General features: G+C 41.9%; 1 protein-coding gene across 2 annotated transcripts in view; it reads right to left on the reverse strand.

Annotated features, from left to right (window-relative positions):
- The window catches only part of KIAA1217 (KIAA1217 ortholog), an 815,330-nt gene that overhangs the window by 430,750 nt on the left and 367,856 nt on the right, over positions 1-16,724 (reverse strand). Inside the window, exon 1 of one of the 2 annotated variants that reach the window (XM_027559961.1) lies at positions 5,552-5,893. The exons of the other annotated variant lie outside the window; for it this stretch is intronic. The gene's annotated coding sequence lies outside the window, so the exon portion shown is untranslated. Of the gene's footprint in view, positions 1-5,551; positions 5,894-16,724 lie in introns of those variants that run through there. 2 annotated transcript variants of the gene reach the window in all.

A 16,724-nucleotide genomic window follows, 5' to 3' on the forward strand; every position in this document is an offset into this window, starting at 1 on the left:
TGGAAAATCCCATGACGGAGGAGGCTGGTGGGCTGCAGTCCATGGGGTCACTAGGAGTCGGACACGACTGTGTAACTTTCAAGGAGACAACCTGAGCGACTTCACTTTCACTTTTCACTTTCATGCATTGGAGAAGGAAATGGCAAGCCACTCCAGTGTTCTTGCCTGGAGAATCCCAGGGACGGGGGAGCCTGGTGGGCTGCCGTCTCTGGGGTCGCACAGAGTCGGACATGACTGAAGCGACTTAGCAGCAGCATATATATATATACATCCATGTCTGGAACTGAAAGCCCACCCTCCACACACATACACTAACACACACAACATAGCAATACTAAAGTATAGTACATAGGAATCATATGTAGCAATTTAAGGATAATTAGTCTCTTGGGAGGGAAAATAGGGGAAATGTTGAGGGAGCATATTTATAATGTGCTTCATTTTATTTTGGGCTTCCCTTGTGGCTCAGGTGGTAAAGAATCTGCCTGCAATGCAGGAGACCTGGGTTTGATCTCTGGGTTGGGAAGATGCCCTGAAGAAGGCAAAAGCTACCCACTCCAGTACTCTGACCTACTGCATGGGGTCACAAAGAGTTGGACATGACTGAGCAATTTTCACTTTCACTTTCATTATATTTTATACATTATCTGAACTAAGTATAGCAAAATAACATATAATCTTGGTGGTGGGTATGCAGATAATCAAGATATCATTTTTGTGTATTTGAGATATTTCATATTAAGATATTTAAAAGGCAAAAGAGTAATGCAATTGGCATGATCATGGGGGCATATCTTTATTTTTTAATAGTTGAAAAAAATTATATATTAAAAACATAGAACTGAAAAGTGAACAAAAAAGCCATTGGGTTTGAAAGCCAGAATTCTCATCCTAGTTTTGTAGCTAATTCAGTTCAGTTCAGTTGCTCAGTCGTGTCCGACTCTTTGCAACCCCATGAATCGCAGCACATCAGGCCTCCCTGTCCATCACCAACTCCTGGAGTTCACTCAGACTCAAGTCCATCGAGTCGGTGATGCCATCCAGTCATTTCATCCTCTGTTGTCCCCTTTTCCTCCTGCTCCCAATCCCTCCCAGAATCAGGGTCTTTTCCAATGAGTCAACTCTTCACATGAGGTGGCCAAAGTATTGGAGTTTCAGCTTCAGCATCAGTCCTTCCAGAGAACACCCAGGACTGATCTCCTTTAGAATGGGCTGGTTGGATCTCCTTGCAGTCCAAGGGACTCTTAAGAGTCTTCTTCAACAACACAGTTCAAAGGCATCAATTCTTCGGTGCTCAGCTTTCTTCACAGTCCAACTCTCACATCCATGTATGACCACTGGAAAAACCATAGCCTTGACTAGATGGACTTTGTTGACAAAGTAATGTCTCTGCTTTTCAATATGCTATCTAGGTTGGTCATAACTTTCCTTCCAAGGAGTAAGCGTCTTTTAATTTCATGGCTGCAACCACCATCTGCTACGATTTTGGAGTCCAGAAAAATAACGTCTGACACTGTTTCCACTGTTTCCCCATCTATTTCCCATGAAGTGATGGGACCAGATGCCATGATCTTCGTTTTCTGAATGTTGAGCTTTAAGCCAACTTTTTCACTCTCCTCTTTCACTTTCATCAAGAGGTTTTTTAGTTCCTCTTCACTTTCTGCCATAAGAGTGGTGTCATCTGCATATATGAGGTTATTGATATTTCTCCTGGCAATCTTGATTCCAGCTTGTGCTTCTTCCAGCCCAGCATTTCTCATGATGTACTCTGCATAGAAGTTAAATAAGCAGGGTGACAATATACAGTCTTGACGTACTCCTTTTCCTATTTGGAACCAGTCTGTTGTTCCATGTCCAGTTCTAACTGTTAGCTAATTAATGACCTGTAAATCATTTTTTTTATTTCAGTTTCCTCATACATACTGTAAAGGAGTTGGATAAGATGATTCAAAATCTACCCTAGTTTCAAATTTCAGTGATTCTCAAGTTGTGAACGGATAGTATTTCTGAATTCAATTCTTCTCTCTCCTTATCAAATATACATACTCACCTTATAGTAATACATTTGTTCCCAAATGTAGTCATGGATTATCCCAGAAAGCAATGCCCTAAGTGGTAGTCAATAAACAATCGATTACATCAAAGATGTAATCAAGGCAGCAAATTAGCTTAAAATGTTTCCATGACCCAGAAACAATACAAAAAGAAAAAACTAGTGTTAAGTCCCCATAGACTTCCATTTCCTAATTTATAAATGCATTATTTCTTCACTCATTTATTCTTGATTATTACATATGTCATTTGTCCTGAATCATCACCTATAAACCAGCTTCTTCCAATTTGTTATGTTAATAAAATTTTTATAACAGTAGGCATCAATAGCAAATTTACTGAAAATCTATGCTTTATGATTGAAAAAAAAAAATCCGAACCTTCTCCTCCGTACTCTCTACCTGCTGGTAGTTTGAAAGACCGTTCTAAGCGTCGGATTTGCTTTCAGTGAAATTCCAGCCCGACACGAACAGTTAAACACACTTGCTCATGAATGTGCTGTTTTCTCCCCAGGAATTTGATGCTTTTAGCCAACAGTTTAATTATCCCCATAACCCTGCAGATAGTGAAGGATAGAAAAGCATGGTGTGAGGTGAAGTCACACTTTACAGACAGTCTAAGGCAGAGCACAGAGAAACGAAATCCATTTCCAATACAAGTCCTAATGCTCATTGCTGAAGTCCCAGTTTCTCCCCGACTCCAACCCAGGCCACTGCCTATGCTCTCTCAGAAATGTTATCCACAAATAAAGTCATACAGAAAGGAGCCTGGACAATCTGTAACCTTGGTCATTAGGTGAATGAAAGAAACAAAGACAACAAAGAGAAAGAAGACAGGATGCTAGTTGATAGGAACCTTTCTTGAATCTTTTTTGTTCCTCCTCCGCTGAACCTCCTCTGCTGAACTTTTTTGTTTCTCCTCCATTGTGAAGGAGGCTCTCTGCACTACATGCATTACAGGTAAGGCAGGGAAAATTTAATGTCCTATGTGTCATAGAATATTTAGTATCACACCTGGCAAAAGAAGGCGCTCAATACGTGTTTGGTGTCATCATCATCGTCACCTGCTAGTACCACAGGACACAGCACTTCAGATCTGTCCAACCATGAGCTTATACAAGAGCAGCCCAAGGCAAAGGAAGCTTTCTTTCTACAAAGGAAAATCTCCAAGCTTGCAGATGACCTGATGACCTGATGGCTTCTGAAACGCAGCAATGTAATTTCCAGGCTTCCCTTGTGGCTCAGCGGTAAAGAGTCTGCCTGCCAATGCAGGAGACGCAGGTTCCATCTCTGGGTGGGGAAGATCCCTTGGAGGAGGAAATGTCAACCCACTCCAGTATTCTTTCCTGGGAAATCCCGTAGACGGAGAGAGGAGCCTGGTGGGCTACAGTCTATGGGGTCGCCAAGAGTCGGACATGACTTAGTGACTAAAGCAATAACGACGACGCATGTAATTTCCATTATTGAGGGAGAGAAATTATAGAGGTCCACTCTCACTTAGCAGGTAGATAATAGCATGCTTAAATAAGGCAAAATCTTTTTCTTAACTGGTGAAGGAGGAGTGTGACAAGTAGGAAAGCTCATATTCTTTATGGCTCTCTTTTGTAAGTGTCAAGACCCCAAACTGCCCTCACTGATGGGTAGCCAGCCTCCATAACCAGGGCAATTAGGGCAACACTACAAGCCTGGTAAGCTGCAGTCCATGGGGTCGCGAAGAGTCGGACACGACTGAGCGACTTCACTTTCACTTTTCACTTTCATGCATTGGAGAAGGAAACATTGGAGAAGGAAATGGCAAGCCACTCCAGTGTTCTTGCCTGGGGAATCCCAGGGACAGGGGAGCCTGGTGGGCTGCCATCTATGGGGTCGCACAGAGTTGGACACGACTGAAGCGACTTAGCAGCAGCAGTATGCCCCATAAAAGAAGCACAAATCTTTAGGCACAACTAAATCAGAAAGCAAGTAATTCCTATAAAAGTAACAGTTTTCCAGGAGAGCAAAGACCAGACTCTCACGTGGCTGCATTTTTCTCAGGTCCCAGCTCACCCCACGCTTTTGGGCCATCCAAGATTACACCATTACCACTAACACTCTCAAAAGTGGGCCACAGATTCCTGTTGCTCTCAACAGGACTTAACCCTTGGACTACATTTAGCTGCTACACAACATGTAGGGAAAAATTTAAAAGCTACCTATGGAACTGAAATAACATCTTCTCCTAAGGGAAAATAACAGATGGCTTGGCAGATAATGATCTTTAACTGACAGGCTACTCAGTAACGAGGCCAGTGCCGGGAGCACTTGGCTTTGGAAACCAGTGATGAACTGGAATCATGCTTCTTAGAGGACAAGGCAGACTGTCTCTACAGACTAGGGAGAGTTGGAGGGAGGAAGGAACGCAACACCCTCCATCTATGGAAGGGGCTTTCTCCTTTATCTTTCTTTTGAAAACATCATTTCAGACCAGTTGGTGTACAGAGAACTGTGGCCTGGATGATGGCTTTAGGGGTGGCAGTGGGGGAACTAGGGTGCAGAGAAAGCCCAGCTCATTCTGATTGCTCATTCTCGTCCAAAGATCAACCAGACATGGCCTGACTTTGAAAGCAGCCAGCTCTTTGTTTACAATTGCTGGGGAGGTAGCCATCCTCCCGTAAACTGATGGCAGTTACCACATCAGGAGGGGAGGGCAGAGGTGGGGAGTTGAAGGGGATTAGGAATCGGGAGGGAAACAGGACATCTTGACCACATCTAGTTTCCTCCCCTGATCCTGCTAGATCAGCTTGACAGCTCTTGACTCCTGGAATCCGGAGGAGGCAACAACACATGCGCAGCTGGAGCTCAGTTTAATAGTGTAATCAAGAAAAGATAATATCCGCTGAAATATTTTAATGTTTCAATGCCCTTTTGCCATTAAGACTTTTTTTCCCACGTTTGCTACATGATTTCATCATATTTTCAAAAGAAGGTTCACAAGAGTCAGAGCTGTAACGATTTTCACCCTGGAGATTTACAGGACCTACAGCAAATCTCCCTAAATATTCTAGAGAAGTCCACCAAAGTTGATTTGCCTGTCAGGGCAACCATGCTCTTTTCAGAGGACATTTCTTACTGGCTTCTTTTTCAATCTAAAACAGAGTCTATATTACTAGAGGAAATGAGGCAAAAGATACTCATTTGAGACACTAGTGAAATTAAGTGATTCTTGGCATAAAAACATAAACATTGCTATGAGTATTACCTGCTACCTCCTAAACAGTGTTTAAAGCAGAACATTTCATATCTCATATTGTAAGTAATTTATGAGCTAGCAAATCATTTTACTTATATTTAGAATCCAACTGTTCACGTCATTGAGATTACAATATGAAAAGAAGATGCTTATTAGGCGATTAAAAAGGAAGAGAAGAAAACAATAAAGACAAAGTACTTACTTGCCTGTGATATTTTAAAAATAATCCAGAATTTCAAATGTCTTTTTTTGTTTAAGAGCAAAGACTAACCTGAGCTATAATCCTTTGGTCCTCAGGGTAAACTCCATTCCTCCATAGGACAAATCTTTGAGAAATCTTCTTTTGATATTTATTTCTCCCCGTATCCAAGCTCTACTAGGAAGCAGTCAAAAGCAAAAGACTGTCCTTACAAAATAAAATGAAATGAAAAAAGGCCACGAAGTCCAGAATGTAAGCAGCAAAGGAGAAATAAAACTTCTCCCAAACTAATATCTAATTCAGAAGAGTAACTGCTCTCCTATCTCCGTCTGTGGGCGTCCTCTTGTGTTCCTGGTAGCATTTCTCATCATCCAGCCAGTGCAGTTTTACAGCAACACGAGGATGTTTGAAGAGAAATGAACTCATACTCTGAAGCTCCTTGTAGTAAAGGAAAACATATGGAGGATTTCCTGCTGAGGCTTCCCTACCGAGGCACAAATTCGAGGGGGTGTGGAATTTACTTGTTAAGGCTCTCTGTTTTCTAGACTCAGCAGTATCTGCTCAGCAATGAGCCCACATGGGCTGCTGCTGCTGCTCTGCAGAAAACTCTCTGATTCTGCAATAATCCCCCCCAACCGAGAGGACTCGGAGGAAGAGGGTCAAGAGAATGCGAGTGCCCCACTTGCCACAGTCCCTGTTTCACCACATCTGACCTCCAGGACAGGTAAATGCACATGAGGACATTCTGCTGGATGTTCCATTGGAACACAGGCTTCTTCCCCCTACTCCACCCTTTTTTCCCCTCCTGTCCCTTCATCTTCACCTCCTGATTTCTTTCTTTCTTTTTAAAATAATTTATTTGGCTGCTCTGGGTCTTAGTTGTAGCATGTGGGATCTAGTTCCTTAACCAGGGATCGAACCCAGGCCCCCTGCATTGGGAGTTCTGAGTCTTAACCACCAGTTTTAGGGCAAGTTCCTCACCTCCTGATTTCTTATCTGAGATAAACAGTTTCCAAGCCTGTGTACTTTGTGATCACATTCCTGAAATTAATTTAAAATGTTACCAATGCTTCCTTTCCCCTTCCACCCTTCTTCATTTGAAGGTGTACTTCTTATAACATAAGGAACTATATTCAATATAGTTAACTGTACGAAATACTATAAACTATAATGAAAACAAATGTATATATATATATATATAACTGAGTCACTTTGCTGTGCAACAGTAATTAATACATTGTAATTCAACTATATTTCAGTTAAAAAAAGAAAGTATACTTCTAAGGATAGCACATCTCAGAATAAGTTCTGAAGATACCTGGTTGGTTCAGGAATATTAAATTGCACATTTGATGAATGAAGCGGTCTAGTAAGCCACTCATCATTACAGAGCCCTGCCCGTTCACCCCACAGATTAATACTCTTTAGTTTGGAAAACAAAACCAGAAACAGTGAATATCTCAAAACTGCCCTCTAAAACTGCTATTTGCGGGTGACAGTGAGGTCACTAGTGGCCATCAGAGGAATTTTACCCTATTAATCTAGCAGTTCCTTTGACAAAGCATCAACTAGGTATTAATCTCGATTATCCTAATTATTCACTCGAACTCCACATCCAGCTTTTATGTTACAAACTGGTGCTAAATGTTCTCTAAAAATAAGTTCCACATGATCTTTCAGTGTCAATGTGTTTGTGGAAGAACTTATTTTATGGAGGCAAATGTTTCCACAAGACTGGCTGAGTGACAGAATGAATGATTAAAGGATGTGAAGCTTGGAAGACAGAAGGAGGTGTGTAAGTTGTATGTAAAGCTATGGGCTATCTGTGTGTTGGGACAAAGAAAACTTTTGTGGACTTAAGAAAGAAATTTTTAAAATTATCTGGAAGCATATTCTATATAAAGGATCCACAAACTAGGGCTCAGGGGCTGAATCAGGCCCTCTGCCAGTGTTTGCAAATAAAGTTTTATTGGAACATTTGTTCACATACAGTCTATGGCTGCTTCCCTGCTACAGTGGCAGAGCTCAGTAGTTATGACAGAGACCATGCAGTCCACAAAACCTAAAAGATTAATGTCTTGCCCTTTACAGGAAAAACTTGCAGATCTGTCTTCCTTATGATAAAGGGTCTCTAGATCAGGGTCCCCAACCTTTTGGGCACCAGGGACCGGTTTTGTGGAAGACGATTTTTCCACTGACAGTGGGGAGATGGTTTCAAGATGATTCAAGACCATTACATTTATTGTGCACTTTATTTCTATTATTATTACATCAGCTCCAGCTCAGATCATCAGGCATTAATCCCAGAGGTTGGGGACCCCTGCACTAGTCTACTATGAATGTTTAGACTTTTTTTTTTCCCCTGAGTTGTGTAGTCAGAGGTATCATTATAGTTGTAATTAAGGAGTGTCCTTAAATGTTCGCCCACTCCTCCCAGAGTAGATGTGGCAGGAGGGTTTCTTAGGGGTCTGGGGTAGAGGTGGAACCCTGAGCTTCTGGGGAAAAAATTGATTAGACCATATATGGGGGTGTAGGATGACAGAGTCAGAGGCAGAATCCGGACATCATCAAGGAGGGAAGCCAGAGAAGCAGGGCTTTGAGAAGCACCATAAAGCCATAAGTTGGGGGTGGGGGATAATGAAGATTAATCACAAGTCAGGATGTGCAATAGGAAGTGGCTGGAGCAAGCTGTCAGGATTAAGACCTTGAGGAAAATAAGGATGTTGAATACCTTCTTTCTTGTGGCCTGGTGGAAGGGTGACTCAGTTGTCCCAGTATGGACTTTACCAGTGTTAAAATGGGAACCTGCATCCGGGAACCTCCTCAGCCCCAAGGAATCCAGAGAGTTGTCTGCCCTGATCTGGGCCTGGGCAGGAAGCTGGGAAATCAACCTGAGAGGAAAATCCTCAAGGACAGTAGCAGAGCTGTTTCAGCACTTAGTACCCATGTGTTTGGGGAGCTTGGATAAGAAACAGGGAGCCATTCTGGTGCTACTGAGGCCACCAGGAGTCACCAGAGAAGGACAGGGCCTCTGTTCCCAGGGAGCAAGCGATTTCACTGTGAGAATGCTCACCCTGTGAAGAGAATAACCTCAGGAAGAGAATAACCTCAACACAACCCGTAAACAAGTGTGAGGTCATCCATGCTACTGGACTGTTGTCAGCCTGGCTTTTTCACCCTGAAGCCAGTCTGCACTTTTTCCAAACAGCTGACTTGCATGATTTGATTATTGCCTGTCACTCTGAACTCTGCTTCACTTTTCCCAAAGCCCCCAGTGATCTCAAATTTCGCTCGGGTTCTGTTTTGTTTTTATATATATTTACTTGGCTGTCCAGGTCTTAGTTGCAGCACATGGGATCTAGTCCTCTGACCAGGGATTGAACCCAGGTACCCTGCATTGGGAGCGTGCAGTCTCGGCTACTGGACCACCAGGGAAGTCCTCTTGCTCAGGTTTAGGTATAGTGACTTCTCCCTAAATACGGAACACTGATCCACCTTTGTAGACCCAGTGAATGTAGCTATTTTTTCCCTCATCCATCTGTCAGTAAGTCAGCCCAGTAACAAATATTTCTGGAGCTGTAACTATGTGCCAGACACTGTGCTGAGCTTGGGGTGAAGGACTGAATCAGAGAGGCAGAGTTTCCGGCTTCCTGGAAACGAAGGGGAAACCCAGAAACATATAAACAGGATAATTTCAGATTGTGACGTGTTTAGGGAGAAGCACAGGCTGTAGCGTAACGGTGAGGTGGGTGGGGATTCTGTCCTGGGGAGGGTGGTCCCAAGATAACCTTTCTGAGATGGTGATGTGTTAGCTGAATGCCAGAAGCTGAGAAGGATTGTGGTGTCCAGGGAACTATAAGAGCTGTAAATTCAAAGACAGAGGTCAGAAGGAACTTGGCTTGTCCCCCCAAAAAAGACACCAGGGCAGCATAGTGGCCAAGTGGGGGTGAGTTAGAGACAGGCGATGATCAGACGGTGTGTGGTCTTGTAGGGATGATAAGGAGGTTTGGACTTTTTCCAAGGGCAGGCCAAAAACTACAGGGAGGATTGAAGCAGGGGAATGTCTACAATTGATTTATGTTTTCAAAAGGATTTCTCTAACCCTGCTGTGGTGGAGGGACTGGAGGGAGGTAAGAGTGAAAGTGAGATCAGCTGAGAGATGGTGTTGGCTGGGATAAAATGGTACCAGTGACAGTGTTCAAGGAAGAGGATGGCTTTGAGGTGTATTTTGGAGTATGGCAACTCTGCCCCCAGAAATACCTGAAAAAACCATCTCATTTGCTTGTTCAGGTGTTAACTCTTCATTGCCACCCACTTGGGAGTGAGCGGGACCCTCATCTTCCTTCGTCACCCCGGCACCTCCCAGGGCCCAATGTGTGCCTCCCACAGAGAAGACACGTGTGTCATTCTGTTGGCTGTGTGTCAGGTGTTGTGAGTGAAAAGCTACAACCGAGCAGGGCGGGTCTCAAAATAACACAGGGAGAAGACATTGCTCTGCAAAAGGCATCTTTGCTTCCAGAGTTTGCATATTTGGTCAGATAAGCAGAGGGCTCTCAGAATCTTTCCCAGCTCCTTCTAGACTGTTCCTTCAGAGAAAAGCCCACATCACTGGAAAGGACACTCTGCTGAGATGCTCTTGCAGGCAGGGTTCTGTGGGCTTCCACGCTCTCACAGACGTGGATTTGGTCCTGATGTAAGTGGGGACGAGCAACCGTCCAGGATGCATCTGCTCTGCAGGGGTGATTAGCAGGCCAATATGGCAACAGTTGGGGCCAGCACTGTGACCGGAGCTGTCACACAGACCCACGTCTAGATGGTCCCATACTTGGTCTAACTTGGTCGCTGTCTTGATTCTTGATAATTCTGAACTAGGGGCCTGCATTTTCATTTTGCACGTAGCCATACAGATCACGTAGCCGGTCCCACCAACAGTTCTGGGGTCATCTTCTTCCACTCTGGAGGGAGCCAGGACCCTGTGTTCCCAGAGCTCTAGGTGTGGTGACAGCCCACAGCAATCTGGAAACTTCCCCCCGAGGCCACAATCCAGGAGTTACTGACTGGGACCGCAGTTCCGGGGTCCTCATCTTCTCGTTGTGACTGAGGGAGGCCAGGTCTGCTACCGGGGCTTGTTTCAGAAGCCAGTTTTAAAATTTTACTTATTTTTAATTGGAGGATAATTGCTTTACCACACTGTGCTGGTTTCTGCCATATATCAACATAAATCAGCCATAGGTATACATGTGTCCCCTCCTTCTTGAACCTCCCTCTCACCTCCCACACCATATTACCCCTCTAAGTTGCAGGAACCATGTTTTGAGGCCCAGCTTTGGTCCTGATCCTCTGGCCCTCTAACGATTTTATGAGCAAAATCCCTTTTAAAAGAGTGGATTCCATTATCTTCAGTCGTGCACATCCCTCATGAAGGACACACTTGGAGGAAAAGCCTGGCTTCTGAAAAGGCTTTCTCAGTATTTTATCAGACTTTGCACTGTCGAGGTGGTTGAATTTAGAGATTACATTGAAAGTCTGTGTTCTGGACGTGCCATTTCTTTCTTTTTCTTTCTGTCTTTCTTTAGAAAGAAGAAAGGGCTTTGTTTGGACTTTGTTGTGGCATGAAAGCTTAGTTGCCCTGCAGCATGTGAAATCTTAGTTCCCTGACCAGGGATTGAACCCACATTTCCTGCATTGGAAGGTGGATTCTTAACCACTGGACCACCAGGGAAGACCCTAGTACTGTTTCTAAGGCAGAGAACATGAGTTGCTGTTTGGTAGGGATGGATGTGGACACGTCCCTTTAATTGTGAGTGAAAGTCGCTCAGTCATGTCCAACTCTTTGTGACCTCATGGACTATACAGTCCATGGAATTCTCCAGGCCAGAAAACTGGAGTGGGTAGCCTATCCCTTTTCCAGGGGATCTTCCCAACCCAGGAATCAAACCAAGGTCTCCTGCATTGCAGGCGGATTCTTTACCAGCTGAGCTACCAGGGAAGCCCCTTAATTGTGAAGATGCATTTTTTTCCTGATTGGTAAACTGCTGATTCCCTCTGGGGGACCTGGAAGCATACCTGTCTATAGCCTCACTGGGATGACCTATTTCCAAGAAAGGTCATATTCTGAGGTTCTGGGAGAACGTGTATTTTGTGGGGTCACTAGTCGATTGCGGCCTAAGGAACAAAATGAGGGGATCACTACACAGGAGTGATCTTGCCCTCATCACTGTTTGTTCCTGGCCAACTGAACCAAACAGCTACAGACACGTGAGGTAACAAAGACTCACAGGTGAGCACCCTGGTGTGGCAGGAAGGGAAAGATATATAGTTTGACCTTCAGCCACATCCTACCACTCAGAGAAGAGGTACCTACCACTGCATACATAGTAATACCTTGCTTCCTTCCAATGCATTTATTGTCAGAAAATCTTAAAGTTACAGGGAAATGTCCACAATTGACCCCAAAAAAACCCTCAGAACTATCATGTCCCTCGTCTAAATTTTTTTTCTCTGCAAATGTACCCCTTCAACTTTGTTCTGCCTAGGGGAAATTCCCGCAGGACCATCAGCAAGACCAGTGTTTGTGAAACAGAGCAGGGCCCCTATGGTCCTTGCCTCCCACATCCTCAGCCTGCTTTTTGTCTGTGGAAAACTGTTAGCCAAATGATAAGTTTAATCGGAGACATGACAACACGTGGAAACAAAGGAAAACAGTCAAAGGAGACCAGATAATAAAAAGGTACTCATTAAGGATGGGCTTCTCTGGTGGCTCAGTCAGTAAAGAATACGCCTGCAACGCAGGAGACTTGGGTTTGCTCCTTGAGTCGGAAGATCTCCCGGAGAAGGAAAGGGCAACCCACTCCAGTATTCTTGCCTGGGAAATCAGGCAGACAGAGGAGCCTGGCAGGCTACAGTCCATGGGGTCACAAGAGTTGGACATGACTTAGCAACTAAACCACCACCACCAATTAAGCATAGTCAAGGACCTTTAGCTCCTTCTCAAGGGCTAGGAATAATATTCTGAGTCATATCCCGTGAGCTGGTTTGTAGATACTGAAACCCCCACCAGGTGGATGAAGTTAACTACATGATGAATAGAATGTACTCATGACATAAGCTGCCACAATTTCAAGAACTGGCCTCAAAGAAACGGAAACTGTGTAATTGAAGATTAACTGTACCTAAAACAACCAAGACGACACTAGGCAGACCACTGAAGACCAATTCAGGATGACTGTCAGAGCTGACTGTGCTGTTTTTGCATGTAGCCCCCTCTCTCTGTCTATAAAATCTGTTCCCCACTGATTGTGGGAGGCAGTTGGCTTTTGGACAGTTGTTTTTCCTCCCCCACCCCTTCTATACCAGTTGTCGGCATCCAAAATGTAGCAAACTGTCCTTTTCACCAACCTGACCTCTTTATTGGCTTTTTGAGCAGTGAGCAGCTGGACCCCCACCTTTGGGTAACATATGTGCAGAAGAGAAAAAAGTCAGGCATAGTCATTGAAACTAATGTCGCCTCACCCATGTACAGTGTGATGACTTTTTGCATTTCCAAATCAAAAAACAATTTAAGCTATTTTAGATGCTTTGTTTCCCTACTTCAATGAGATCTAATTCTTTGAAGTTGAGGAAGCAAGTATTTTCCCCCAAAATGAATACCTAAAATGACACTACAAAATATTGCCTTAGGATGGAGATTTTTTTTTAAAAGGGCACGGCAGAGAAGATTGCTTTACTGAACTAGACAAAAAGCTACTCCATCAGCACGCCTTCATTGTTTGCCACTGTACACATCTTGGCATGAAAGAATTACATTTATCAGGCAGCACTGAAGCTATTTATTCCCTTCTTATTCCATTAATTAAACTATAATACAACCACGTGAGTTACCCATAACCAATATTTGGAAGATTAATATAGGATGCTATTCTTTTGCTCATATTTGGCCTCTGCATGGTAATGAGACAGCAATAAAGTTTATGTTCCCATAACATGTAAGAACTGTATCTTGCACCAAATAGCTAACATCAAAAATAACTACGGGTATAAACAAACCACAATACAATCATTCTTGGCATACATGAATGTGTCACTAAAAACGTTAATACAATGCCCATTGTAGCTACAAAAATCTGAATATTTAAGTTAAAATGATGCATAAAGATAAAAGTATTAAAAATATGTCTGAAAAAAAAATTGAAAATATGTTTTGGTGGTTAGCTAACAAATTACCTGACTTTTAATATGCACTTTGAGGAAACTAAACATTGCATTGTTCTAACCTATTTGTCCCCCAATAATTTAAAATTCAAATTTAAAATTCAGAAACATTACTGGTGTGATAGGCACTGAAAGCCTATGCCATTTTGCCATTTGGTAGGTAACATTTCACGTTTATTTTGAATGATTTCTCATAGTACTTTTTCAACAAAGGTTTATAATCTATTTGCTTTAGGTGGAGCCACAGGAAGACAGGAAAAAAGCTATTGGTCAGGACTTTACATAAATATGCCCCAATCTATATGTACTTTTCTTCTCCAGCCACATAATTACGTACTTTCATTTCACTGTTCAAGGGATGCCAAACTTAAATTTGCATGTTTTTATTGCCCAATCATAGCAATCATTAATAATGAACACAAATTCTTTTGGAAAATGAATCTCCTTGTTGTTTTTTTTTCTTTTGCTCCCTGAGGGCAATGAATAAAATCACTGATTATCCTACTTTACACGTGAAGAAAGGAGAACTCTGAAAATCTGTGCTGATGGTTGACTTTCCTATGATGGATACAAATCCACAACTAGTCCATCTTCATATGAAGACAGAGATTAATTGATTTACCAGAAGGAAAATAATAAACCACAATTCTCTAGTATAAACTCAAGTCTGTAAGACTATCCAAAAGTTCTGTTCTCAACCACAGTCAAATGTACTTGATGGGCATGGAAAAAATGATGACTGAAAAAAACACATGAATTGTCATTTACAATCAAATGGACTTTTTATTTCAATTACCCCCAATTCCAAATCATTCTTAAAGCAAACCTTCTATTGCTCTAAACTCTCTTATCATAGCTTGATCTTTTATCATTTTCTTTTTATTCCTGGAACAAGCATTCCATTCATCCTTTAACTTTTAAGCCTTTTCCCCTCTCCTTTTCAACACTCTTCATCTACCCCTGAACATCCATTTGGAGTTCCGTTCATTTCAGATCTCCTTTAGCTTACTTTCCACTCCATCACCCAATTTCCATCTATTTGCTTTTTGGCTGGTTTCCTTAGCACATAGAGAATTATTGACAGAAAATGGGAATCCAGAGGCCAGAAAGCTGTGGATCAATGTAAATACTGCTCAGTAATATGCCCAGTGAACTCAAGTGTGTTTTAAAATAAAGACTGCAGTTCAACTGAAAAGTTAATGAACTCAACTAGCTACGCAAAGCAATTGTCACAATGAAAAATTAAAAAGGCAACTGGGAAGGCAGACAAAAGAGTTGGTACCTTTCTTTCCATTTGTGACATTACATAATTTAAACATCCATAGAGACATTTGTGTGTTTATTTTGTTTTATTCATAGTGCTGATTCTGTTTCTCTGATCTCTTTTTCTTTATTCCATTTACTATATATTTTTAATTGGAGTATAATTGCTTTATAATATTGTGTTACTTTCTGCTATACAACAAAGCCATTTCTCTGATGTTTAAGGAAAAGAATGATGAATATAGTAAAAAATAAAGCTATAGCCAGTGTTGTGAGCGCTTTCCTTTTTCAAATCTCCCCCATCATTCATTGGTAAATGTTACCTAGATTTCTATCTACTTTTTAACCTAGGGGACATATTTAGATCTTGGCAATTTGAGTTGACTTATCCAGGAAAATTTAGTAAATGGCAATAACTTTTTTTTGTAAGTTCGAATATATTCTGTCTATTGCATTCTCTTTGCCCATTAATTTTATCTTTCTATAAAAAAGCAATTAATTTAGTTAAAAAAAACATGATTTCAAACTTCACATTTTTTTAACCTGTAGTTGCTTAAAGGGTTCTTTTCTCTTAATATTTGTTCAACTCTTTCACAGTGGACTTAAGCTAGGCTTTCTGGGCAGTAAATTCTAAGATGCATTGTGTTAACATCTTTTAAAACTTGAAGCACCACATTTTTTTTTCTTTTCTTTCACCTCTTATTTACACTCCAACCTACAATGTCTTTTTAAGCTTAAGAACCCTTCCGTCATTGAATTCTAGTTAATAACATGATTATTAGAGGGCTTTATCTGATTTTTGCCACCTAAATAATTTTGGCACCGAGGTAATTTTATAATTTCTGTCCCTGCCTCAATCAAGTTCAGTATTTTTCTAAAGATGTATGATTTCCTTCTGTTATAGACAATCCCTATGGTTACACAGTTCCTCACAACTAGCGAATAAATTAAAATCACCTGCTATAGGACCGGGGGTCAGATCTGACACCTCTAGGCTTCCCGAACCTTCCCGGTTGCTAATTCCAACAGTATCTTTCTCCTCCCCCCTCTATCCTGCTCTGACATGAGATGCCTGCTGGGGGCTTTGAACTCCCTCCTTGGTGCGCCCCCAGACCTGCCTTTGTGGAGGCAACTCCATTGCATTACCTACCATGTCATAGACAAATGCGATTAAACCACTAATTTTTCATTTATATTTTTCCTCTTTCACTTTATTAGTTTCATGACCAAGAGAAAATAACTTATCAATGATATCACAGCCAGCAACTTGCCAGAACTATCCTGCCCCTTTGGAACACTAAGTAATGTTCTTCATCCCTTGTATGAGAACAAGAGCCTTTTAAAAGGAAAGAGATTTGACTGCTAGGAGATTTGGTGTGGCAAAACATTTCAAGATATACTGTGTATATTTATACAGGTGATGAAATGGTTGATGGGGACTTTGTATGAGGATTTGGTTCTATCCTGTGTATTTAGGCAGAAAAACATGTAAACTGGTCAGAGCACATTGAGATGTATTCTGTTGTTCGTCTGGCACAGAATTTTAATAACAGAAAGGCACGACAAGCTGGAATATTCAATGAGAACTTAATTTCTGGCTTATTATTCAGTTGAAGGTAAGTGAGATTTCCCTGTCTTTGTAATTTAAGAGGGAACACACAGGGGTTTTATTCTGTCATGTAAAAGAAGTCAACTCATAGGCACTTCATGCCTATGAGAGATGAGAGATACATACTCTGGGATCCAGTTCTCCTTTATCTTTATAATTTAG

Source organism: Bos indicus x Bos taurus, chromosome 13 (genome assembly GCF_003369695.1).
Source record: "Bos indicus x Bos taurus breed Angus x Brahman F1 hybrid chromosome 13, Bos_hybrid_MaternalHap_v2.0, whole genome shotgun sequence".
Classification (NCBI taxonomy): Eukaryota; Metazoa; Chordata; class Mammalia; order Artiodactyla; family Bovidae; genus Bos; species Bos indicus x Bos taurus.